The following is a 26681-nucleotide window of genomic DNA, read 5'->3' on the forward strand; positions in this document are numbered from 1 at the left end:
TTGCAAGCTCCTTTGACTACATTAAAAATACATGACCTCTTCAAAAAGCACATCTGTGACCAGTGTGGGTAATCCTTCACCACTGCAGGAGGGACACCATACAAGTGCAGACACTGTGACAAAAGCTTCTCACAATCAGGTCATCGTAACAAACATGAACGTACACACATGGAAGTGAACTTCAGCTGTGACCAGTGTGACAAGAGTTTCAGGAATCTCAGTTCATACTCCGAACACAAACGATCCCACGCTGTAAATAAACTGTTTCACTGTTACCAATGTGCAAAAACCTTCACTTCATTATCTGCTCTGTGAAAACATCAGCCTGATCATGCAGGACTGAAATCACTGGATCACAATGAATCTGAAGAGAGAGAAAGATCCTCTTCTGGTTTCAGGGTCAGACTTAAAAACCTTGAGATCAGGCTCCACAGAGTTCAGATGGAATCTCCTGTAAAGAGTGTCAGCTGATGCCACACTTGGATCTGATGAGGTAGCTCTGATTTCTGGAGCTGCAGTGAATAATTCTGAATGTTACATTTAGGAAGCTGCATGTATAGATATGCATAGATATGCATATCAAGTTTTTTTTTCCTTTGGGGGATTTTAATTCTCTAAAATTATCTCTGTTACATTTTAATCTTTGTTCCCTTAGGACACAGTAGTGTTTAGTAGTTGTACTTGTTACTGTATTATTAAAGTTATAGGAATGTCTTTTTTACCAAACCAATAATGTATCAGAATTGCAGATATGGATATATATTTCAATTTCTTTTATTTGAACTTTCTTAGTGTTTCCAAAATTAACTTAATGTGGGGTAATGTATTCATTTAATGTGTTACCTCTGTTAAATTTCAATCCTTCATTCATATTTAACCTTTTGCTGTTGTAAAATCTTCTCTTAAATCCTTTTCTCCCAAAACTACAAATATTTTCACAGCAGTTGCTCTTAAAACCTCCAAAATGAACTAAATCTGTTCACCAGCTTTGAAACAACACCTGCTGTGACTTTATGTCCAGAAAAAAAGAAACTCAAGCTGAACTGGTTTTGGGCTGTACTTCCATGTAATGCCAGTTTGTACCAGAAGATGGAGCAGTGAGTCAGTGTAACCTTTATTCAATTAGGCAAAGAGCACAATCTTATTCACAGTGGCAGCAAAGAAATGTTGAAAGTTAAAAACAGCAGCACACATCAGAACCATTTTAAAGATCACAGGTGACTACTTTTACGTAATTCAAATTCTGTTAAACCTCTATTTTTTTGCTCCTCCTTTCACTTTAGTGTATTTAGTCCTTGAAGTCCACATGTTGTTTTTTAATGAATTTTGATCCACATGTTCTGCAGCTGTTTTCTTGTTGATTTGAAGTTTGTATTATGAAATCCTGATAATGTTAAAGTGTTAGTTATATTTGAGGAAGTCTGTGTAGAGTTTATCTTATTATCTTATTAAACAGTTTGGTGTGAAAAATAAAGAAATGGTCTCAGAACAAGTAGTTTGACCCATTATTTCTGATTCAAACTAATTTAACTGTTTTCAGTGGTACATGTGGAGGTTTATCACAGGAGGCGACTTGGCTGTTCTCCACTCACACTGAAGAAGGATCCTGCAGCTCATTAAAAACTCTAAAATGATCTTGAAAGAACATATGTTTGATTTTTCTTAAAAACATGCTGTTGGCATGAAGCTTTGAGACAGTGTTTTTAAGAGTCATTGTGGTTAACATCTCACACATTCCAATAAAGCAGATGTTCCTGCATTGCAACAGCGGTTTGCAGTTGCAATGCAGGATTGTGCTGCTGCTCGTCTACAGGACTCTCATGGAGCACCACTTTGAAACTTTGTAACTCTCTCTGCAAAATACAATATATAAAGACCAATGCTGGGCAATTAATTATATAGTTACTTCTTCAAAAAAGTTACTGAGTATTGCAAACAACAAAGATTTTTGCAGCTGTTTACCTAAAAATGCTGCTAAGGGATTTTTTTTAAACAAACATTTCAAACTATTTACAGAACAATCAGGTGTTCTGCATCAAATCTGATGCCACACAAATTATTTGTGCCTCTCCAAAAAATAATTTCTGTCCACTATGAGATAAAGGAGAACATCAAAAGCCTGATACCTGCAGGCCTGACAACAGGAGATGTATCACTCCTGTAACATTTAGCAGCCGCCTCATTGTTCTGACACACACAACAAAACTATTGACTACACTACACACTAACTATACAAGATTTGCGCTAAACGTTGCAAATCTCTCACATCTCAAAACACTGCCGTCACTCCTAAATTTTCCTCTTCTTAACAACTTCCGTTTCTTAACAACCAAATGCCATGTTTTGATTGGTCGGCATGGTACATTTTTTGACCAATGGGAAAGGGTGGGGTGTTTTGGTTTTGTCTTTGCTCACAGGCGGAGAGTGCTTTATAACGTTTTCTTTATAAAATGACGTTTTTACCATTTCTTCCCCCAGTAAATGTAAACAACAATATTCTGGAAGAAAACCAAACACTGGATTTTTTTTTAATCACAACTCTGTTTTTTATGTGGCCTATCAACACAATTTGAAACCTGGTATAAAGTCCACTCTTTTTACGTCACTTGTTCCATCTGTCCTGCTCACATCTCCAATGGTTGTACACATTGTCATTAACGTGGCTTCACTCCACATTAGCCACGCCACTTTGCTAGCTAAAACACCGGTTTCGGCACATAAGGACGCTGTCATAGCCTGTCAACGACGTTGATTAGCTGCGCATATACGAATTTGAATCACGTGATTGGCTGGACTATGGGATGAGGTGCCATTGTTCTAATCCCATACTGGAGCAGCCAGTCACTTACTGACTAACACTGCAAAACAGAATTGTTAACGTATTCACTTTAATTTCAATTCCGGTTAGAATTTTACTTTATGTGCAACACGGATTTTTTCTGCACAGAGACCGTGCCAGCAGTGCGCAATTGAGCACACGCGCAGTTTAGAGGGAACATTGGTGATGATTATCAGAAAGTGAACAAGGTCTCATGGTTTGATGCTTGTCCAATGCCTGAGTTGACCTGGACTGGTTAAGCACTGCTTGTCTTATTTTATGATGCTGGATTTAACCAACGCTTACTGGCAGATTCCCTTATCTGCAGAGTCCAAAGACAAAAACGGCCTTCTCCACTCTGTATGGTTCGTACCAATTCGTCACACTTCCGTTTGGCTTATTTGAAGCCTCGGCCATTTTTCAGCACCTCATGGAGCGGTACCTGCTTCCTCAAATTGCATATGCTGTTTTCTACCTGGATGATGTTGTTGTGGTACCCCTGTGAGGTACCACACAGTTAAACGGTTAAAGGAAACCTCAGAAGAACGGCAGCTAATTCCCTTTTTGCAGCATGCAGCCAACGAGGTATTTATTGATTTATCGTTGATGAGAGATTTTTTAGTTTTGTGATTATGCTTAGTTGTAGCTTCATTTAAAGGAAGAAGAGCTTGTGAATTGGAACCAACACAGGAAGAGAGATTGAAGCCATATGTGTAGAGGAATGCGGTGACATACGATACCATACCTCCTGTTTTAACAGACAAGCTGGCTCTCTCTCTCTCTCTCTCTCTCTCTCTCTCTCCTTTTATGGGAATGTCTGAATTTCTATACATACAAAGGTACCTCCTTTTTCAGCAGATAAGCGAAAGGTTTTCTCCTTCTAAGGAAAAATTATCAGTTCCATACATGCCACTCCTACTGCTGTGGAAACTTGATTTAAGTATACATGTAAATAAAGGATGTTCTGAATGCCCTGGGCGGTTTTTCTGTGTCACATCGGTTGAGCAGTGACCGCCCATGCGCATGTAAAAAATAGATATCTGAGTTGTAAGTTTCTTTGCCTTCCAACAACTTTCTCCTCACAATCGTGTTTGTTGTACAGTGTTATCTTTAGTGCTGTGTCTTACGCCGAGTTTTATTTTGTTAATGCTGTATAGTTTTCACGGTAGCTTTGGAGAGAAGTCTTCAAATAAACCAGTGACAGAAAACCACTTGCGTCTGCCTGTGCTTCGAGGGAATTATACTCATGTAGCTATGATGATGTTTGCTAGTTCACCTTACATGCATTAATGTAATAACATGGATAGCGTACTCAACGTGAATTACACATGAACAACATTAAGCTACTCACGCAGAGAAGAACGGCTGCTGCTGCCATCTTCGTCCGTCATCATTTCTGCTACACTGGCAGGGCTAGGGGCCAGGACTCTACTCTTCGTGTTTTGGGGGGATGTTGCTAATTCCGGGTCCGATAACAGGCACCACACCTGCAGTAGATGTACACGGTGTGAGGTCTCAGCAAGCTATGAAATACGGCGCATTTCTCGGCTTTTAAAAAAACGCTATGCGTCACCAGGCGTTTCATCAGATTTGAGGTGTTACCTCCTTTGACAGTATTGCAGTATCTGATTAAAGCACTTGTAGCAGGCTGCTGAGTTTGCATCTTTTGCTGTGAAGTACAGCCAGACTTTTGACCGCTTCGCCTTGGGCATTTTTAATCTGTAGCTCTGATCTAAAAGAAGGTACGTACCTGGACCCGCCTACTATCCTCGGAAACGTAAAATGATTGGCTAGAATCTAAAGTGTATCACAGCTCAGGAAAAAAAAGCACTGAAATAAAGCACCGAAATGTGCGCTGCTTTTCTGTCTGGTTACTACCGTTTATGTCAGAACCGGTGACGGTTTTGCTGTTTTTAATGGAGACCAGGGGTTCCATTATCTGGTTGGTATTGTTAGTGATTAATTGTTGGATTGGGAATTTAAAATAGTGTAATAAAGAAAAAACACTTTAGTTCTTATGGAGTCTTTTATTGGGTTTATGTGACATACAACTAAAATGACAGCTTGTAAAGGTGAAGAGACAGTGGGACTGGCCATCCTACCTGTGTCAGAGAAGAGCCAAGGTTAAAGCTGTCTACAGTTAATCATTTGTGAGTAACCTAAATAAGGTACTCACCTGTCCTGGTTGCTTCTTGCAGGATGTGGAGCATAAGAGTGAAAGCAGCTTAATCACCTGTTTAAGGGCTCTTGGAGTAGACCAGTGTGCCAGGTTAGGGAGTATGGATAAAGAGGGTTTTAATTTATATAGTAATGGGTGAAGCTCATGTTATTGGTTTGTTTATAGTACGTGTTGGAAATATGTATATGTTTGTGATGTGCTTTAATGTAATTGCATGTTTGTGTGTGTGGAGGGTTATGTTTTCATTTTGATTAGTTAACCCCCATACTTGGGCTATTCCGGAAGAGTATAAAAGTGGTAAATGGCCTGCATTTGTATAGCGCTTTTCTAGTCCATAGGACCCCAAAGCGCTTTACACTACATTCAGTCATTCACCCATTCACACACACATTCACACACTGGCGATGGCAAGCTACATTGTAGCCACAGCTGCCCTGGGGCGCACTGACAGAGGCGAGGCTGCCAGACACAGGCGCCACCGGGCCCTCTGACCACCACCAGTAGGCAAACATGGGGTTAGTATCTTGCCCAAGGATATTTGGCATGCAGCCAGGAGGCAGCCTGGGATCGAACCACCAACCTTCTGATTACTGGCTGACCTGCTCTGCCACCTGAGCTACAGCCACCCCAAAAGGAAGCCATTTTGTTTAGTTATAGTTAGTGTTCTTGTGCTCCTATCATGTTCCTTCATTAATAAAGTGCCAATCCATGGATGTCTTTTACTCCAGTCTTGCGTCATATTATTGGACAGAAACTATGACCGCCGGCCAAAACTGACACTGTTATTGAACTGTTTAGCCAGTAAGACACTGTAGAAGACAATGTGATGTGTTTATTGATATGAGTAAGGAAAGTAACTGTTATGAAAGAAAATGTTAATTAGAGAAAATGAACCAGTAAAGAGAGTATATTTCACTGAGGATGTGAAATAAGTAAATGTAATTGATGTGAATGAGGAACCTGCTGAATTATATATTGAAAGCTCATGGTAGTGTTTATATAGCATTTGTTTGTGTGAAATAAATCAGACTCAGACACAATCTGGAGGAATACAGAGACACATGCTGTCTTCCTTACTCTGCTCTTCACCTGCTTTTACAGGTAACATATTTGTCATCATGGTCTTCATCCTTGGGACCCGTAACAAATCTTGGGGGCTCGTCCAGGATTGTCGACACCTTGCAGTTGAGACTGATCCAAAAATGACATCTGGGACCAGGACGGGAGCTGATGCGAGCTGAAAGTTGGAGCCGAGACTGATCCATGGTTGCTAAGACGGTGGGTCCAGCGGGCCTGGGTCAGCAAGAGGTCGACGCAGAGAAGGCTTCCCTGATGCAGAGATAGTTCGTGGAGTGCTCAGGATATTAAGGCCTGGAACTTTTAAAGATATGTTAATCAATAAAGACGATTTGACTGTACTTGAACTGAAGGGGTTTCTCCATGCCCACCTGAGAGAGAAAAATAGTACAGAACTCTTTCAAGAATTAATGTGTGCCAGAAAAGATGAAAGTGAGACACCGCAGCAGTTTCTCTACCGGGTGACAGGGTTGAAGCAGTGGGTCCTCTTCATATGGGACCCAACCTAACCTTAACAGTAGCAAACCAAGTCTCCCCTCGCCAGTCACATCAGAAGTAGTTAACCAGCAGCAGGGTGAGGCACTCGCTACATCTGGTGTTATGGCACCCCACACTAAACGTGGGGCAGTTGCTAAGCTAATCAGTAAGAAAGCTCTCATACATTGCAATTTGAATGGCTTAGTAGTGAAAGCAGTACTTGACACATGAGCTCAAGTTTGCATCATAAGTAAACATTGGAAAGACTGATACTTGCCTGACTTAGTCATGCAACCTCTATCTGAAATCATCAAGGAAATTGATGAGTTGAAAGTTTGCGCAGTCAACGGGGAAACCATATCATTTGATGGCTGGGTACCCATCATGATCAACTTACCGGGGAGTGAAGACCCCAGCCTCTCCGTCAGTATTCCGGTCCTCGTCAGTACCTTGCCTGTGGACAAACCATTGATCGGTTTCAATGTCTTGGAACAGATCATTGAGGAGCAACTAGAGCAGTTGATAACTACTCTTGTTACCTTGCTGTGTAATGCCATCTGTCTTCCCCCTGAGAATGGTGAGGTGGTCTGAAGCTTCATTCAGACAGTAGAGCCAAACATTACACAAGGGTACTTGAGAACAGTTGAAAGGGATGTGATTATCCCTCCTGAACAGGTCACCTGGTTAAAGTGCCCCGTTCCATCAACCATGAATCCGCTTGATTGTTTAGTGCTGTTTGAGGATGATTTGGGCAACCAGGCCCTAAAGCGGTTCTATGTCTTGACGGGGTTAGTTGAAATACAGAATCCAGCTAACCCATACATCACCATTGCTCTAAGTCAGGGTGCCCAATCCCGGTCCTCGAGAGCTACCGCCCTGCAGCTTTTAGATGCATCCTTGTTCCCACACACCTGAATCAAATGAATGGCTTGTTATCAGGCCTTTGCCAAACATGATGGCATGCTGAAGAGATCAAACCATTTGATTCAGGTGTGTGGGAACAAGGATGCATCTAAAAGCTGCAGGACGGTAGCTCTCGAGGACCGGGATTGGGCACCCCTGCTCTAAGTAATGACACCAAACATGATATGACCTTGACAAGCAAGATGGCCCTGGGCACCTTACAGCCAGTTGAACGTATTGTGGAGGTTGAGGCCTCAAACGAGTGCCCACCTGCAATAACAGTTCGCAAGATAATGGTGGAGTCAGCCGGACCTCTCCCAATGTCGTGGTATCCGCCAGTGAATCTTGATCATTTGGAAGAGGAACAAAAAGAGATTGTCCAGAGAATGTTGTTTGATGAGTGCAGGGTCTTTGAGTGGGATGGGACCAATATTGGTTGTAATCCTGATCTGAAAATGGTGATAAACCTAAAGGATGACATACCAGTGCAGAGAGCATATACCTCCTTTGTGCGGTCTTGTAGATGTGGATACAACTTCCTCCCATGGATTCCTATCGTATTCCTGTCTAAACGGCCCATCTGTGTCTCCTAAAGGATGACATACCAGTGCAGAGAGCATATACCTCCTTTGCGTGGTCTTGTAGATGGGGATACTACTTCCTCCCACAGATTCCTATTCTATTCCTGTCTAAACGGTCCATCTGTGTCTCTGTTCCTGTCCGTGATGTGGCCTCCCATGATTTACGCACCGTCTGTGTGGGCCTGGATCCTTGTGTCATCGATTCACAGAGAGTTGGGGAATGTCTTTCAACTCTCTGTGAATGGTACTCATGGCCATTGATCAGTGTGCTTTGGTCAGTGGTTGTTCTAAATGGTCATGAGAATTTGTATATTAATGATCAAGGAACTGACCTCCCAGATCATTGTTACTTCAGTGGGCTGGTTTCAGTCATTATGCAAATGTACTGTTTAATAAATAAATACTGTTTAAATAAATAAATAAAACTTTCAGATCTTGGTACATCACAAAAACAGACATAAAAAAGGCCATTCATTTGGTTTACATGTAAATATTTATTTAGCCGCAGCTATTTTATTTATCTGGAGATGCCCGGGGAAGAGGTTCATCACGTTGTGGGAAAGTGGCTTGGTGGTTTCCCCTTGGGTATTACACATTTCTTAATTAATTCCACCTCCTCCCTCCAATCAAGGCTGCTCACCGGCCCAGACAGCCGGTAAATTCACAGGCTGGTACGCCGGTCCCGTTGTCTACACCACCATTACCATCTGTTCAATTGTCTGCAGCTGCAATGACGCCGGAGGGACCTGCTCTGCCCGAGCAGGAAGTCAGCACAACGGAGGGTCCTGCATGTCGATGTACGGCACAGCGTCCAGCATGCAGGGCACTGTCAGGGACCTGGGCTCGAGCAAACCTGGTTCCCTGTGCACTTATTGAATTGAATGAATGCTTTATTGGCCATATGCAGGTTGCCCCGCAGAGGAATAGGACCCCCCCCCCCCACCCCCCCGACTTACACACACAACAAAGACATCACATGGGAATACAGTCGGAGATCGGCAGCGTTACAGAGAAAACACTGAAAAAATTACACAACAATGGGAAAAGTACAAGAGTAAAAAAAGAGACCTCTTCTCACGCTGGGCACCTATGGGAGGACAGCATGAGAACAGGAATAGAAAACTCCTCTGCACAGAGAGCACATTAATGTCCACATCACAACATTAGAGCACGTGACAAGCCACAGGGGTTGGATAGAGGGGTGGGGGGTAATCCGAAGGAACACAGCAGTCGTCCTACACAGCGCTACCATTTCAGCGTGGCACGCAGACCCGCCGTCTTCCCCCACAGGAAACAAGCATCGAAGGCGTTTGGAAAGGGAGGGGGATGAGTGCGTGCTTATCAGTGTAAGTGTATGTGTGTGCGTGTCCAGAGTCCAGCTGAGACAGTGTCCTTCGCTCTATCAGGCTAAGTAAACAGTCTGCCAGCCAACCCAGGTGGCCTTGCATGGGATGGGAAGAATAGTCATCACACAGTCGTTATCAGGGAGCTGTTTTGGTGGGCTCCAGCCTTGGGCCTGAGCAGCTGGCGCCGTGGTGTCCATATGTTGAATATTGTTGATTTCTCCTTTATGCGAGCAGCTCCGAATTTAGCACTCTGACACTGGTCTCTCGATCTCCCGTTGGAGAGCCGCGAGCCTCCCCATGATGGTATCAAACTTCTGTTCCGTGGTGTTGTCATTCTTTTGATTCTGAGACCCCACGACTGCAGCGATCCGTTCTGCGATGTGATCCAACTTTCACTCAAGGGTGTCATTGTGAGCAGGCCCCTCTCTGATGTATCCCATCATATGCTCAATGGTGTTAGTTTGAGTCTTCACAGCAGCTGTAAGCATCTCCAAGGTGTTGACCATGCTGCGTTCGGTGTGAGAGGTCGCGCCTTGTCCCATCGCTTCAATTCCAGTGGTCAGCCTTGGGGGGGTTTGAACAGCTGGTTCCGCTCTCTTATTTCTCCGATAAGTCAGGGCCAAGCCAGCTGTTATCATGGTTCCGAATAGGTAGATATCTTCAGCGTCCTCGTTCGACAGTCCCGCCAGGCACAAGATCCTCCAGGTCTGCCACCCATCCATCGTGTATTCGGCAGGGAAAGTCCCTCCAGGGCACTCGGGCTCTCCCGAGCCCAGACTTCTCGTTGAGAAAAGGGTGTCAATAGCATTCAGACACCAGTTGATCAAATCCATAATTCTCTTTTAGGTTTTAGAGAACGACAGTGAGAGACTGTTCGAGGGAAAAGTAATTCACACGAGACAAGACAAGGACACAAGAGGCTAAGCAGGGAAGATAAGGGGAAGGAGGAGAGGAGAAAAAGTGCGACCACCTTCACAGAGAGCCAAGAGAAGTTGTTATATTCACTTATATGTGTGAATTTGCAGCTGGAATAGGGGTTAAAGGTATCATCAGACTTGGGAAGTTGCTGCTTTCTACAAACAGGAAGTGAAATAGCACAACCAACAACTGTAATACTTGTATTAACAACAATAATAACAAAACAAACTACTACGACAATCAGTCAGACATATCCCTCCAACAGATCCATCCATTTGGTTCCTCCTGGCTGACCTGAAGGTAAGAAACATATGTAGGGTGTCAGCTGTCAAGTAGGTGATGAGTGAAGTAAATAAGTAACTAAAACTTATTAATATAGCACTTTTTTAGACAAGAATCTATTACAAAGTGCTTAACTTATTATTAAAAATACAGCACATAGAAACAACATAATACACAATAACATCATCAAAAATATTTTTATAGTTGATCAGAAATTTACTGTAACTGTTTTGTCTGGGAGTGTTATCTACTGAAACTGAATTGTAACTGAATCTTGGCTCCATCCAAACATCCCCAATGCCTAGGTGGATTTACCAAGCTGGACATTATACCATCAGGATCACACCAAATACTCCTGTAAGGAAAGGTGCGACCAGAGCAGAAAGCAACCAGGGTGTCCATATCATTGTTGGGGACTTTAATAAGGCATGTGTGAAAATTGTACTCCCCAAATTCCACCAATATGTTACATGTCCTACCAGAGGGGTAAGGACACTGAACCATGTGAAGATATCAAGCAGGCCTACAGACTGACACCCCTCCATGACCTAGGACAATCTGACAGAATCTCTCTGCTCCTTCCCTGCCTACATCTCCCTCAGGAAAAAAAAAGCCCCTCCAAGCACCCTGGTCATGGCTACAGACCTATAGCCGTCACAGGAAAAGATACGTGAGGATGGTCTTCGTGGACTACATCTCAGCGTTCAACACCATAATCCCAGACATTTTTACCACCAAACTGGACCACCTTAAACCTGATCCTGATTTAAATATTTCCTCATCAACTGGCCCCAAACAGTCCATGAGTCCAGCAGCCACATCTCTGTCAATCTCACCTGGGCCCACAACACCAACATGCTGGTAAAGAAGGCCCAGCAGCAACTGCATTTCCTCCTTGTCCTGAGAAAGAATAACCCAGACCGGAAGCTGCTGCGAGTCTTTTACTGTGCTTCAGTGGAGAGCGTACTCTCCTACTGCCTGGGTATTAGGTACGCAGGGGCCACAACTGAGAACAGAAAGGCTGCACAGAGGGTAATTAACCCCACAAAAGAAAAACATTGGCTGCCCTCTGCCACCCATGGAGGCCATTGCCATGTCCTCCATTCTCAGGAAAACCACTGTCATCATGGGTGACCCCTTGCACCCCACCCACCACCTGTGTGACCCGTGCCCTCTGGTCGGTACCTAAGGTCAGTCACTTTCCACACCTCCAGAGTCCGAAACATCTTCTTCTGATTCGGACTCTCAACAAGTACTGTCCCTGCTGGTGACTTCTTGTGACAATTGGATAAACCTAGAATCTCAGCTCACAATGACTTGATGTCATCTTCTGTAGGCCTTCATTTTAATGTAACTAATCACATGCAAAGATAGGGTCTAGGACTATGATCACAACATTGTGTGAAAGAAAGACGGAGGGCGGAAACTGTGAAGACAGCGACTGTGGTGGTACAGGCCAGGTACACGGAGCGACACAGAGACAAGGATCTGGAATTAATTGCAGGTACATTGGGAAAAGTGATAGAAAAGATCACAAATGGATCAGGAAATTGAATTTCTAAAATGTTAATATTTGTCAGAGCAAAATCAAAAAATTCATCTAAGTGCTGCTCATATCTACCTGTAGCTGGAGGAGAGGTGACATTCACTGGCCCTGAAAGAGTGTCCTGTTTTGAGTCAGGTATCTCTGCTGCACCATCCACTGTGTTAAATAAACTATGGCCTGCTGCAAATCATATCAAAAGAACAGCAATTATCCATCCATCCATCCATCCATTCGCTTCCGCTTATCCTTTTCAGGGTCGCGGGGGGCGCTGGAGCCTATCCCAGCTGTCATAGGGCGAAAGGCGGGGTACAACCTGGACAGGTCGCCAGCCTGTCGCAGGGCTAACACACAGGGACAGACAACCATTCACGCTCACTGGCACATTCACACCTAGTGGTAATTTGAATTATCGAATTAACCTATCCCCACAATGTGGGGATAGGTTAGCAATTGTGGTTGTGGGGATAGAACAGCAATTATTACAAAACAAATGTCCCCTGACAAACAAAAAAGTGTTGATGAGGGGGATTTTTTTTTGTCTAGGCTTTAAACCACATGTCTGTTCTTCTGAGCACTAATATACACACAAGAAATAGACTTTTATGAAAACACTAAATCAAACACTGCTAACAGTGGGAATAAAGGAATTATTTTAGTACATTAATAATATAACTTTGTCATTAAATTGCATTAAACTGTTTATCACAGCTACTGGCATCAGATTAACATTTTTATTGCATGTGCAGCCATAATCATTGTATACACACATTTGCATGTTGTGCCTAGTGATGGGCAGATGAAGCTTCATTTGCTCTAGTAGGACATCTACTGGACGTAAAAATATTAGTTGGCATGAATTTGAAGAGTGTGGCCTTTTGCACACAGCCTGTAAATGTCAACAACAAAAGGAGTGTGTAAAACATCTATATTGTAGTGATGGCAGTATACTGTGTATATTTATACTGGCAGTATGGAAAATGATTATTTGGAAATGCTTAAAATGGAAATGATCATTTACTGTGAGGTGAGGTGTGGTTGGGGTGTGGACAGTAGTTGTGCTTTTGTAACGTTGAGGTATGGACAGCTACACACTGAGGCTTTGAGCCTCAGTCCTGCCTGTTCACATTTTATTCTGTAAAAACTAAATTTTCACTGCTTTTATAACCTTTAGTGGGGAGAACGTAGCTAGGATTTAATGATTTAACAAATCTTTTGAATCCTTTGTCCTCCACAATGCTAAATGGCTGGGAGTCCTCAATCACCATGCTAACCAGGTCTTCATCTATTTGAGATTGTTCTCCTGAGGAAAGACAATAAAGATAAAGCACAAATATAAATATCAAACACGTAAATGATAACAGCTGTATAATATTGTTATATCATTTAGTAACATTGCTGCATGCTATATTATCATGGCATTTGATGGCTCACCTGGTCTTGCTCCACAATCGGTGTTCCCCTTATTGTCATGCAAAGCTCTGTAGTGCCTAAGCATGGATGAGGTGTTGTTGTTATATCCCAGCTCCCTGGCACATAGCAAACACTTCACCTTGTACAAAAGTACAGACAGCTTAACATAAATTGTATTGCACCATCAGTATTATGAAAATACATCTTCTGTAGAAATTTACATACCTTGTTGGGAGGAATAAGATCAAAATGTTCCCACACAGGGGAGGACATCCTCCTCTTCTTAGCTGGCTCCATTCTCTCCAGACTGTCTCTCCTCACTCTCATAAACCTCCAAACGGTCTCCAAACTCTCACTAACTGCAACTCTCCATCAAACACCTACATTTTGAATGAAGTCTGAGGGGTTTATATCGCTGTCATATCTCACGGCAAAGTTCGAACCACTTCATGAACCAGTCACGTGGTACAGCCGGGCAGCGAGGCTTTGGACGTCATCATTTTCAGCCCCTCCCATAAATGAAGCAAGCCTCGATACTAGGGCTGGGCGATATATCGAGTTTTTTAAAAATATCGATATATTTTCATACGAGATATAAGATGTGACAATATCGTTTATATCGATATAGTCTATGTTACGTTATAATTATACTTGTGGAGCCGCAGGTATACCTCTCTTTCGTCCACTTTTGTCTCTACGCAACGTTACTCGGCCTCACCTCTCCTTCACTGAACACAACTCCCCCCTCCCCCTTAGCTTCACCTGCAGGCAATGACAAGATGAAAGCGGAATATCTCCGTTAGCGAGTTACCGTGCGTGGGGCTGGACGGCGTCAACGTGTTAGCGAGCTAACCGCGCTAGCGAGCTAACCGCGCTAACGACATGCAGCCCGGAGGGGCTGCACGGCCTAAAATCCTTTCATTTTCTCAAAAATCGACAGTGCACCTTATGTATGAATTCTGGTTGTGCTTACTGACCGCGAACCGATTTTATGTGGTACACAGCGCTCAGCAATCTGTCAAAAAATGTTTTAATATGACTTTGCTAAGCTACGGAGCTGCACCACTTGATGGATTGTCGGAGGATTACGGCTACCGAGGAGGAGCCTCGCGGAGTGATACGTACTGTGTGTGTATAAGGACCTGTTCAGAGACGTGGTGCAGCTGTGAAATCTGTCTCTTTGTTATTATGCTCAGCGTCTATTAGTTTACATTTTGACTGCACAATTGTGAGCTTTTTGTTATGCACAAAAACAACATTGTTTTCTTTTATTTATGGACCATGATTATTTAATAAATGCTGATAATTTATTTTTGAGTAATTTCTTCATGTACATCTACGCTGTGTGTAAATAAAAGTGCCCGTGTGACATCTGGGACACAGTGTGACTAGGAACTCTCTTTTTGTTCTTAACTTATGGCTTTTAAAAAAAAAAATCGAGATATATATCTTATATCGCCATCCAGCTAAAAAATATCGAGATATGAATTTTGGGTCATATCGCCCAGCCCTACTCGATACGCGCATCACGGAAACGCCCCCTCCATTACTCGACACAAGCTTCAAAGCCTCGATACAGAACGTCACATCAGTAGTTGTGCTCATAAGAGTTGATTCTCAGTCTATTGAAGGTTTCAAGCTTTGTGAAGCGCGATGTCTTCACAATCTATTGTGTAAGGTGATTTGGAGCAATGGAAGGTTAAAACAGCATTCACGCTTACAGACAAATATGATTTAAATGTAGACCTTTGTAAGCAAAGGCCTTGAATTCATTTAGCTTCTACCTGCAGTTGAGCTTGCCTAGTAAAAAGTGACAGAAGAAGAGTGAAGAAAGTGTAAAGTCCCCAGGGGCTATTCGGAGAATGAATTTAATTACCATGTATGGAAGAAAGTACTGGAAAGAGTAACATCTCTGTCTATTTTAGCTATTTTTAAGTGATGTGTGACACACGCTAGGCACAGATACACCCACACACAGGTCGTTATCATCAGATGCACGTTTATTGTGAGTGTCCACAGAATTACAGCAGAACACCGTTTGACAGCGGTCGGTTTCCCCAGCTTCCTTTCCCTCCACTCCTCTCCGCCTCACTATATAAAGGGAAGGAAAACCACCATCAGTCCAAACCGCCATCAGCTGTTCTTACCAGCACCGCCCCGTTGAGCCCACTGCACCACTCCTCCCCTGCAGCCGCGCGCCGGACCACACCTCCGCCACATGATGATTTACTGTAACTTACCGTATTTTCACGACCATAAGACGCACTGTGCTAAAAGGCGCAGTCTCAGTTATGTGTGCCATTACTGTATTTAACACACACATAAGGCGCACTGGATCATAGGGCGCATACAAGTACCGTATGCGTATTTAAAAAATAAAGCGGGAGCAAACCTGAGTTCGGTACCTCACTCACATTTTTATTACCAGTAATCGTCATCATCAACAACACACAAGCATACAAGTGTGCGTATTTAAAAATAAAGCAGGAGCAAAACAAAGTTTGGTACTCACATTTTTATCATCAATCAAACCCATCGAAGTCCTCATCCTCTGTGTCTGAATTGAACAGCTGCGCTAAATCTCCATCAAACATGCCAGGTTCACTTTCTTCACTGTCAGAGTCACTTTCCGTGCCGTGCGGCTCCTCGGAAATGATGCCGGCTTTTGCGAAAGCTCGAACAACAGTGCCAGCAGCCATGTTAGCACAAGCATCTACAATCCATTGGCAAATTGTGGCGTAACTCGCCCGGCGCTGCCTTCCACTCTTGGTGAAACTGTGGTCTCCATCGGTCATCCATCGCTGGATGTGTTTGTCGCCGATGTGTTTGCTGCAGTAGGAGCGGAAGATGGCCAGCTTTTCCTTATAATCCGGTGGAAGTTGCTGCGCTACCGTAGTCCTGGTCCGGATGGAAAAATGGCACCGTTTCATAAAAAGTGAAAGTGAAACTGCTTTTAGCCAAATGGTGACCGTCGAAACGCTTCTCCCGCTCGTTCTTTGCTCGATGATCGCCTTATGTCAGCTGCGTCTTCTTGACCTGTCGGAGCTTGTTTTCCAGCTTCCTCCACTTGCGAACCATCGATTCATTATTCTTAAATTCTCTCGCCGCTGCTCGATTTCCATGTTCCTCCGCGTAGCTGATGGCCTTCAGTTTAAACTGTGCTTCGTAAGCGTGTCTCTTTGCCATTTTCAGGGTTGTTAAAACAACGATGTCCTGCATAACGCACATACCTGTTCTTTTATACAGGTATGTGCAATAAAGTCAACGCACACACTTCACCCTTTAGCGTTCTCATGGTGTTCTCTACTACGTCCTCCTTACAAGACACAGGGCGCACTGCGCTATAGGGCGCGCCGTACTTTTTGAAGAAAATCTAAGACTTTTAAGTGCGCCTTATGGTTGTGAAAATACGGTAAGCATAATTATGTACATTGCAGATGCAGAAGGGGCTGAACCCTGAGATGAATAAAACTATTCTGAATTGAGTTGTTTGGAGAAGATCTATGCTGATGAGTTGCAGTGTACATCTTCCCACACGTGTATTCAATAAATCATCATTTGACTGAACTCTTCTGGGCCAGTGTTGGTTTGTTCCTTGCCTCAATATTTCGAATCGGGACACTACCAATACAGATCATTCACAGCTAGGCTAAAATAGAAGGATCTCAGTGATTGTGAAAACAGAGCTATTTAGGAGCAATAAGGCAGCGCAGCTAAAAGAGCCGAAGATCTCAAACACACTGAACACTCCTCACTCACTTAGAGAACCAACTTTCAGACTGATGACGCTGATGAGCTTCAAAGGTTTTCCAGCTCTCTTGATGACATGACACTCGTATGTTCCAGCATCATCTTGTCTCACATTCTTCAGAATCAAAGACACGTCTCCATCAGCTATCTGTCTGTCCTTCAGATCCACCTGGTTCTCAAAAGATGGATGCTGGTAATCTGGAACAAGTCATCCATGCTGATATAAAAGGACAAGTTCTTCATCTTCCAGTTCTGTTCTTCAGTTCTGCTCCACTCTACAACTATGACGATGTGAGCTTGAGCTTGACATGTCAGAGTGACGTCCTGTCCAGACTCAGCTGTGATGATTTTGTGATCTGAAAAAGAGGAAACAACACAGCGCAGCGAGGTTAAAGGTCAAAGTAACACTGTTCACTTCTACAGCAGTCAATCAGAGTGATGATCAGACAGCACTAAACTGTACTTACACACAGAGAATTTTCAATAATATCACTTATCACAAAATTAATGTGTGCAGGCTCATGTTGCCTGCGCAAAAGAAGACGTCACACACAATCAAGGCTGGACTGGGACAAAAAATTGGCCCGGGCATTTTGACTAGAGACCGGCCCACCAGGATAAAGATTGAAAATTTGACGTCATTCAGTGTTAAACCGCAAAGGATTCTGGGAACTTGTGGCAAGAGGTACTAGCGCACGCAGGCTTTCAATTGAACTCAGTTACACAGCAATAAAAAGAAACACAAAAAATGGCAAGAAGCTGTTGTATTATTAACTTCAATAGTCGGTCGCATGACAGCCACGGGAAGCCGACGGGTAGAGAGATCGTTTTTTTTATCGGATTACATCGTTGAAGAGACATTTTTAAGCCATGTTTCCGAAGTAAGAGCCGACGGATGGTCTGGATATACCAAATATAACGTCCCAGAACACTCCAGCTCACATGTTAGTCTGCTCCAAGCATTCCCACAAAGGTCAGAGTTTTGTTGTAGTTAATGCGTCATTTTTCTTAACATAATTGGTGATATAGGTTACAAGCAAGTCTGGCGCTGAACAGAAATTGTGGCGCTATGCTCCTTTGTTTATTGTGCATAAATAGTGAATTTTCCTGACACAATATTGCGTTTCGCTTCTGTTATTACCATGGTACATTGACAAAAACATATACTTTTATTCACAGGAGAAAACAGGTTTTTTGTATCACTAATTGTCCAGTACGATTACAGCATACAATATTATTGTCACTGCTACATTTCTGTAATGCTACCAGAAATTATTTCCACTACTAATTAATTACCGTTGAGCTCAAAGGTTATATTAATAAACGGTTAACGAATGTGTATTTATGACGACGATTTGTGAGACTGGTAAACTTACCTTTGTTCGTACGATGGTCTTTCGTTCTACACGGTGCATTTCAAGGTCCTGCACCCATCCGTCGGTAAACTGTACCTGGGCTTGTTGCAGTGACCTGAAGTTACTAAACTTCATGAGTGTATGCACTCACTCCAAGAACCGTGTAATTATAAATCTGAGCGTGGTGAAAGTTGGGCAGCACGCTAATGTCTTTTGTCCCTCTGTGTGCTCGTAAGGGTCTGACACTTTCACTCCTTTGATTTTTTCCTCGTATCTTTTCTTTGTCTTTTCGTCGAGTCTGTCTTTGTACGGACCGGCATTGTTCTCCTTTTGTTTTATACATTCCTTTTTTGTGCGGCAAAGAAAAAACAAGAAGGTATTGGAACCGGAGAATGAACATTTTGCGGCGCTGCAAACGCTTGCATTTGATGCGGTACTTGGATTGTTTTGCCACGAGTTCCTGGCATGCAATGCGCGAAAATCACGTGATTGCTAAACAAGGGGGAGGGTGCATCCGGCCTCCTCGGCTGTAATTGGTCCAGCCAAGAGTCGATCATGACCAATTGACCAATCCAACACCTTTCATTATCTATACCCTTCCTAAAAAAAAATAAAAATCCATCGGCCCATAAAAACAAAATATCGCCAGCGGCCAGCAAATGCCCGGTATGCCCGATGGCCAATCCAGCTATGCACTCAATGCACTCTGTTTAGACCCAGACCAAACAATATTTCGTCTTGATGCATTCTCAATCATCCAGCAAAGTAAATCTCCAAAAGTTGAATCTGTTCATCTGGACGTAGCGTTTTGTGGGTTTTCTATAATGTTACATCATATTCTATAAGGATGTTATGTGTTTGTAGACTTTCTGCCCAGTTTGACCCATTTAGCAGAAGTCAGCATGTTTAAGGCTCTGATATCTATTCTGTATGACTTAAAGCAGTTATGACATGGTCTGATTTCCTCATCCAATAAAGGAATATTTAATATATCAGTCTACTCTTCATTCTATCAGAAACAGTTATCACAGCTCGTACATTTTCATTTTGCACATATATGTAAGCATTGAGCCAAATTTAGTAATGCCAACAAATTAAATGAACATTATTTGTCTCTTACATATAATACATCTATACATATTTATACACTGTAAAAGATTCTTGTCTTTGAGTGAAGATTTATGGTGATGGGAAATATAAATAACTGAAACTTGAATCTTTACTGAAGCTCAGTGTTTGACACAGAGTTCACTCACATGTGCTGTACTATGGAAGAAATATAGTATCATCAGAATTCAAGTATTTTTAGACATTGAATTTATGACACTGAATTTTTATCCTCCAAATTTCCCTGCAAAAATATTCACCTGCAAAAATTCACCTGCAAAAATTCACCTGAAAAAAATTCACCTGCAAAAATTCGCCTGCAAAAATTCAACTGCAAAAGTGATGAACTTTAATGACCCAAGCCAGAGCAATCAGCACCAGATCGAGTCGAGTGGCTCTCAGCCAATTAAATTACGCTGTTTGATCACATGACACCGTTAGCCAGCAGTGTGTCTCCTAAAAGAGAGCTGTTTAAAGGTGAGTGATTAAGTTTTTCTCCTAAATAGAGATCATTACAGAATGCCTAGTCCTACTTAAAATCCCATTTATTTATTTTTTTATTTTTTTATCATCTACTCGAACTAAGGAAAACGTTTGACTAACTCAAAGACAATTTCCACGCCTCCCCTGCCTGTCTGCAGAGGCAGTTTTGAATTTAGGAGCAGCAAGATGGAAGCGGCAAACCCTGGCGATTCTCCGGTAAGTATATTGTTATTAGTGTGAATGCTTGAAAAGCATTCACAGTATTGTTCTTCTAATCTTTATTCTATTTTATTTATTATTATTCTGTATTCCGTACGTTTTTTGTAATCTATCTCCTTCAAAACCGTTCAACTTAGAAAAACCATTCAAACACCGTTAGATTCCTATTCTTTTGGACAACACTGCTTCTATTTTTCTCATTTTTAACATTTATATTTTTTATTTTATTCAACTTTATTTAACAAAAATTTATAATGTATTTCAATGGGGAGACCCTTCAAATTCTCATTCAAATTCCTCCTCTTTAAACTGTATCTATTTCCACATACATTGACATAGAGCCACCATTCAAACTTTAAAACGAAGACAAGACATTCAACTATTGAACTTGTATTTATCTTTTCAATATCTATTATACTTTTTCTTCAGTTCCAGTTTAAGTTTCATGATGTTTTTTCACCCGTTTCAGAGTTTATAATGGGTGTGTATGGGACGGAATGTTGGGGCTAGAGTGAGACAGCTCAACTGCTAGAGTGAGAGGAGCAAAAAAATTAATCTTAAAATCTTTTTTAAAACTGCTGCTGTGTCCGCAGCGTTTGCTCTACAGGTATGATTTTACCCTCAAAACGTAGCCATCGCTGTCCTCTTTCATCCAATGTGTTTACTATTGTACTAGGTGTTATGGTTCTTTCGTAAATGTCACCAATGCACAGCTTCCTCCCTCCAACTCTTCCATAGACTCTAATGTTAAAATGGCTCAGAAGGTTCGTTTGAAAATCAGAAGAGCATGGTGTCTTTCCACTGTCACCACGTCCATATAATAAACTCCACAGGCATGAAAACTGAGAATTCAGTAGACTAGAAGCTGCTGTCGCTCACGGTGAAAGAATTTTGTCAATACGACTTTTACTTTTCATTTGGGAACGATTTGTTTCGGCCTGACTTTTCTGTTCATTTTAAGCAGCAAAAGTGAGGCGCATGTCTGTGTACGTGTGTATGGAGCCATTGGGTGCGGTCACTATAGCAACCAGGCTCACACCTGCCTGCTTAACGAGCTCTGCCTGCCACTGTACCAAGATTCATCTTAAGCACTTCTCTTTCAACTGCTGCTGTGTCCACAGTGTTACAGCCATCATTTTACCCTCAAATTGTCGCCATTATTGTTCTCTTTCCAACACCGTATCTTTCAAAGCTCAGACATTTAAACTTTTTAAACTGTGTGGATCAAAGTGGAGGGATCACATTTGAGTCATTCAGTGATTCAAAGAATATGACCTTTTAATATTCATTCAGATGTTTTCTGACTCTAAATGTTCTTTTCTCATTTCTTAGGGTTTTCTAATTTACATTTAAAACATTTTCAGTTTTTTTCCAACTCCTTCTTCTGTGTAACCTTCAGCTTTTAGCAGTTCAGCACCTTTGTTTTCAGGTTAAATTCGTTTTTTTTTTTGTTTTTTTTTAATCTCATTCAATATTTTTAACTCAAAATTCAGCAATTAATTCATTTCAGTGCATACATTCAGATTCAAGCATTCACACTGCAGTTTCTTCAGAAAATGCACTTTCTAGTTTATCTTCAAGTTTGTCTTTTGAAACGTTAATGTTATTTAAATCCGTTGCTCACGTATAAAGTACACAGACGGGGTCTTTGCTCAACTCGTCTGAGGCGTGTCTCACTAAGCGCTACATGCTAGCATCCTGCTAACCGAGCTACCATTTACATGCTGTGCTTTAGAAAATAGGATACTCGTTAAAAAAATACTCCGCAGATATTGATAGATAGACGAACACTGCAAATATAATGTTGGAAACGAGAACGGCCTTTGGTGAAGGGGTAAAATACACCATGAATAAAGCCATATAGTGAATTGGCTGCCATGGTTGCAGAACAGCCTGATTTAATGACAAGAATGGGGAAGAGTGAGGTGAAGTGAACCAAAGCCACAAAACACAGTCAGAAGAGGCGGCAAAAGGGCAGTGATCTGTCCGTCAGTATGAAGTTGGTGTGTGCTTTGGTGAACAAAAACTCCAGACCGGTAGCAGGAAGATGGGAGACTCGTGTTTCACTGGAATAGTGGTGAATTAAAACATCCTTTGTTGGGGACATTTCGGTGTAAATGCATCCATACAGGTGAGACAGAGGCAGACCAGACAGTGAAGAAAACAAGGCAAACATTAGAAATATTAAAACGGAAATATAGGATTAATATAACATACAATTTGGGAAAATGTAAGGAACGCAATGTAAATGATATTGTAAAGTCATTAAAACAGCATACTCTGATTAAAAGAAACATGTAATTGGGTAGGATAATAATGTTAAAAAAACATGTACAAGATGGGTATGTATACTTGTAGCCAGAATTTAACAACTATAAAGTTGTAGCATGTCAGTACCTTACCCCATCCATTATATCCACACTTTCAGAAAAGGATATGGTCAATATCTTTACAAATACTATCTAAACTTAAATGGGATATTCCCTCTGCTTCTTCTGCTTCTCGTATACACCCTCAGGGTTTGTGATCAGCCAGCGGCTGATATGATCATTAATCCTGTAAAATAATATTCTTTCGGTTTATGAATCTGTTTGCATGGATTTCTTAATCCATTTCCACTGTTAGCAGAAGTTGTGCATGCAGTTTTGGTGTGCTGCTCTCCAAGACTACAAGCTGTGTTAAAGTTGGAAGTAACTGGCCGATGTTCCACTGTTGAAGATCAGCTGTGCCCATTTGTTGCACATTGTGGGTATGGAGAAGTTGAGGCCCTTGCAGGCTACCCACAATTTCCCCAAACTGAGCGATTATACATCTTGCTTCCATATTTGTATCTTGTGTCACTAAAAATACATTTTATTTTAGTTTTATACGTTGATTAATGACCTGCAGAATCTCCTTATCATATAAGGTGATTCATAATTGTCACTTTATGCTTTCTCCATTTTGAAAGTGATTACATCCTTGCATTACATACTTTAGGTTCATTTTCTGCAGGCAGGTTTCTGACAGAACAGGCAGATTTACACTATAACCTGCAGCAATGGACACATAAAGAAATGAAAAATTACATGTATGTGCTAACTTTCTAAACACTGTTACATTTATGATTAAGTAGATAAAACATTTATGTCAGCCTTGGCTCATAGTTCATTTAAAGACAAGAACTTTGTGTGTGTTTCAGGTCCTGCACTCTCAAAGACTGAATGAACCTGCATTGCAGCCATGGGTCACTGTGAGCATCACAGGGAAGGTTGAAGCCGCCCGCTGCAGCTGTAAGGCCGGAGTCACGGAGACCTGCACCCACGTCACTGCTCTTCTGTTTAATGTAGAAGCAACAGTGTTGATCCGTGGCACAAGGACTGTTACAGATGAACCTGCATACTGGGTTTTGCTGGGTAATATGACCAAGATACAGCCAGAGGTTGGCCATAAGATGGACTTCTCCTCTTCAGCTGCCCAAAAAAAGGCTCTCAATCAAAACATAAACAGACCATCTGTAGTGACAGGTAAAAGGAGCCGTCCTCAAAACAGAAAAATCCCACCTGCTACTGTGGAGGAGTTGTCACTGCTATAATGCCATCATGTTTTATCTAGGGGTCTAGATTTATGCCTATAGTGTACTGCCGTGTAAATAATTTGCATTTACTGAATGAGTATCGCTGTTCAAAAATTGAATAAAGAAACAAACTAATTTTTGCCTTTTTTTTATTAAAACCACTTTATAGAACATCACATCAGTTACAATGTAGAATCCATGTCACTGGAGCATTTTGATTCAATAAACAGTAAAAAGGTGAGCTGTGAAGACCAAGGACAAGTGCAGTTCACAGGTTTTCTATCCAAGGAATCCCAGAAGATTGCATGGTGTCATTGCCCAGCAGTTGTTCGCAGGACATATGGACTCAACCGCAACAATCCCTCACACTGAGCAGCATGAAGTGACAGTGCAGAGGAAAAACTCCAGCAGAACCAGAACCCGGTTCAGTACCAGCAGCCATCTGGGTTTGGAGGAGAGAGACAGAGACACAGAACTACCAAAAGTATAATTTTTTATGTGATTGACTGTTGTTGTAATTCAAGCCCTGAGTGTAGAGCAGGTAAGATATAAAGTTGCATCCTAAATTCCATGCTCATGCAGAGTGTTTAGTTTATGACTTTTTCACCTGGTCATTTCTTGATGAACAGATGGTCTTTTAGCAGTGGAACATCGGCCAGTTACTTCCAACTTTAACGCAGCTTGTAGTCTTGGAGAGCAGCACACCAAAACTGCATGCACAACTTCTGCTAACAGTGGAAACGGATTAAGAAATCCATGCAAACAGATTCATAAACCGAAAGAATATTATTTTACAGGATTAATGATCATATCAGCCGCTGGCTGATCACAAACCCTGAGGGTGTATACGAGAAGCAGAAGAAGCAGAGGGAATATCCCGTTTAAGTTTAGATAGTATTTGTAAAGATATTGACCATATCCTTTTCTGAAAGTGTGGATATAATGGATGGGGTAAGGTACTGACATGCTACAACTTTATAGTTGTTAAATTCTGGCTACAAGTATACATACCCATCTTGTACATGTTTTTTTAACATTATTATCCTACCCAATTACATGTTTCTTTTAATCAGAGTATGCTGTTTTAATGACTTTACAATATCATTTACATTGCGTTCCTTACATTTTCCCAAATTGTATGTTATATTAATCCTATATTTCCGTTTTAATATTTCTAATGTTTGCCTTGTTTTCTTCACTGTCTGGTCTGCCTCTGTCTCACCTGTATGGATGCATTTACACCGAAATGTCCCCAACAAAGGATGTTTTAATTCACCACTATTCCAGTGAAACACGAGTCTCCCATCTTCCTGCTACCGGTCTGGAGTTTTTGTTTACCAAAGCACACACCAACTTCATACTGACGGACAGATCACTGCCCTTTTGCCGCCTCTTCTGACTGTGTTTTGTGGCTTTGGTTCACTTCACCTCACTCTTCCCCATTCTTGTCATTAAATCAGGCTGTTCTGCAACCATGGCAGCCAATTCACTATATGGCTTTATTCATGGTGTATTTTACCCCTTCACCAAAGGCCGTTCTCGTTTCCAACATTATATTTGCAGTGTTCGTCTATCTATCAATATCTGCGGAGTATTTTTTTAACGAGTATCCTATTTTCTAAAGCACAGCATGTAAATGGTAGCTCGGTTAGCAGGATGCTAGCATGTAGCGCTTAGTGAGACACGCCTCAGACGAGTTGAGCAAAGACCCCGTCTGTGTACTTTATACGTGAGCAACGGATTTAAATAAAATTAAGGTTTCAAAAGACAAACTTGAAGATAAATAACAATATACTTACCGGAGAATCGCCAGGGTTTGCCGCTTCCATCTTGCTGCTCCTAAATTCAAAACTGCCTCTGCAGACAGGCAGGGGAGGCGTGGAAATTGTCTTTGAGTTAGTCAAACGTTTTCCTTAGTTCGAGTAGATGATAAAAAAAATAATAAAAATAAATGGGATTTTAAATAGGACTAGGCGTTCTGTAATGATCTCTATTTAGGAGAAAAACTTAATCACTCACCTTTAAACAGCTCTCTTTTAGGAGACACACTGCTGGCTAACGGTGTCATGTGATCAAACAGCGTAATTTAATTGGCTGAGAGCCACTCGACTCGATCTGGTGCTGATTGCTCTGGCTTGGGTCATTAAAGTTCATCACTTTTGCAGTTGAATTTTTGCAGGCGAATTTTTTCAGGTGAATTTTTTTCAGGTGAATTTTTGCAGGTGAATTTTTTTCAGGTGAATTTTTGCAGGTGAATTTTTGCAGGTGAATATTTTTGCAGGGAAATTTGGAGGATAAAAAATCAGTGTCATAAATTCAATGTCTAAAAATACTTGAATTCTGATGATACTATATTTCTTCCATACTGTACCAGTGTACCTGCACATGTGATGTGACAATAAAAGTGAATTGTTTACGTGAATTGTTCAAGTTCACTGCTGTAATAACTAATAATGATTAATATAATAACTATAATATTGGCCATATTATATTTACACTGACTTTGGTCTCATGAACAACATAATTGTTATTTACTAGCTAATCTTAAAATGACTGTTCAGTACAGAAATGAAGCCCAACAATCATGTTTTACAGTCATGTGGTCTCAGCCTCAGATACTTATTAAATCACACAAAGTAGAAACAAACGAACAAATGAACAAAATATGTTCTCC

At 41.6% G+C, this 26681-nt stretch overlaps 2 long non-coding RNA genes across 3 annotated transcripts; one reads left to right on the plus strand and one right to left on the minus strand.

Moving 5' to 3' along the window:
* The first annotated feature begins 20046 nt into the window (after nt 1-20046).
* LOC308394953 lies at nt 20047-24041 on the plus strand. Its single transcript, XR_013971322.1, has 3 exons — nt 20047-20226; nt 20391-20448; nt 23633-24041. It is a non-coding gene; the product is annotated as an uncharacterized lncRNA (long non-coding RNA).
* Nucleotides 24042-24139: 98 nt separating this feature from the next.
* Nucleotides 24140-26109, minus strand: LOC308394917. 2 transcript variants are annotated; one of them, XR_013971308.1, is made up of 4 exons: nt 26027-26109; nt 25807-25864; nt 24615-24732; nt 24140-24449 (listed from the first exon to the last, which is right to left on the minus strand). It is a non-coding gene; the product is annotated as an uncharacterized lncRNA (long non-coding RNA). The 2 variants fall into 2 exon arrangements; XR_013971309.1 differs by having other exon boundaries at nt 24615-24735; nt 26027-26104.
* Nucleotides 26110-26681: the final 572 nt, after the last annotated feature.

Source organism: Rhamphochromis sp. 'chilingali', assembly GCF_963969265.1.
Source record: "Rhamphochromis sp. 'chilingali' genome assembly, chromosome: 1".
Taxonomy (NCBI): domain Eukaryota; kingdom Metazoa; phylum Chordata; class Actinopteri; order Cichliformes; family Cichlidae; genus Rhamphochromis; species Rhamphochromis sp. 'chilingali'.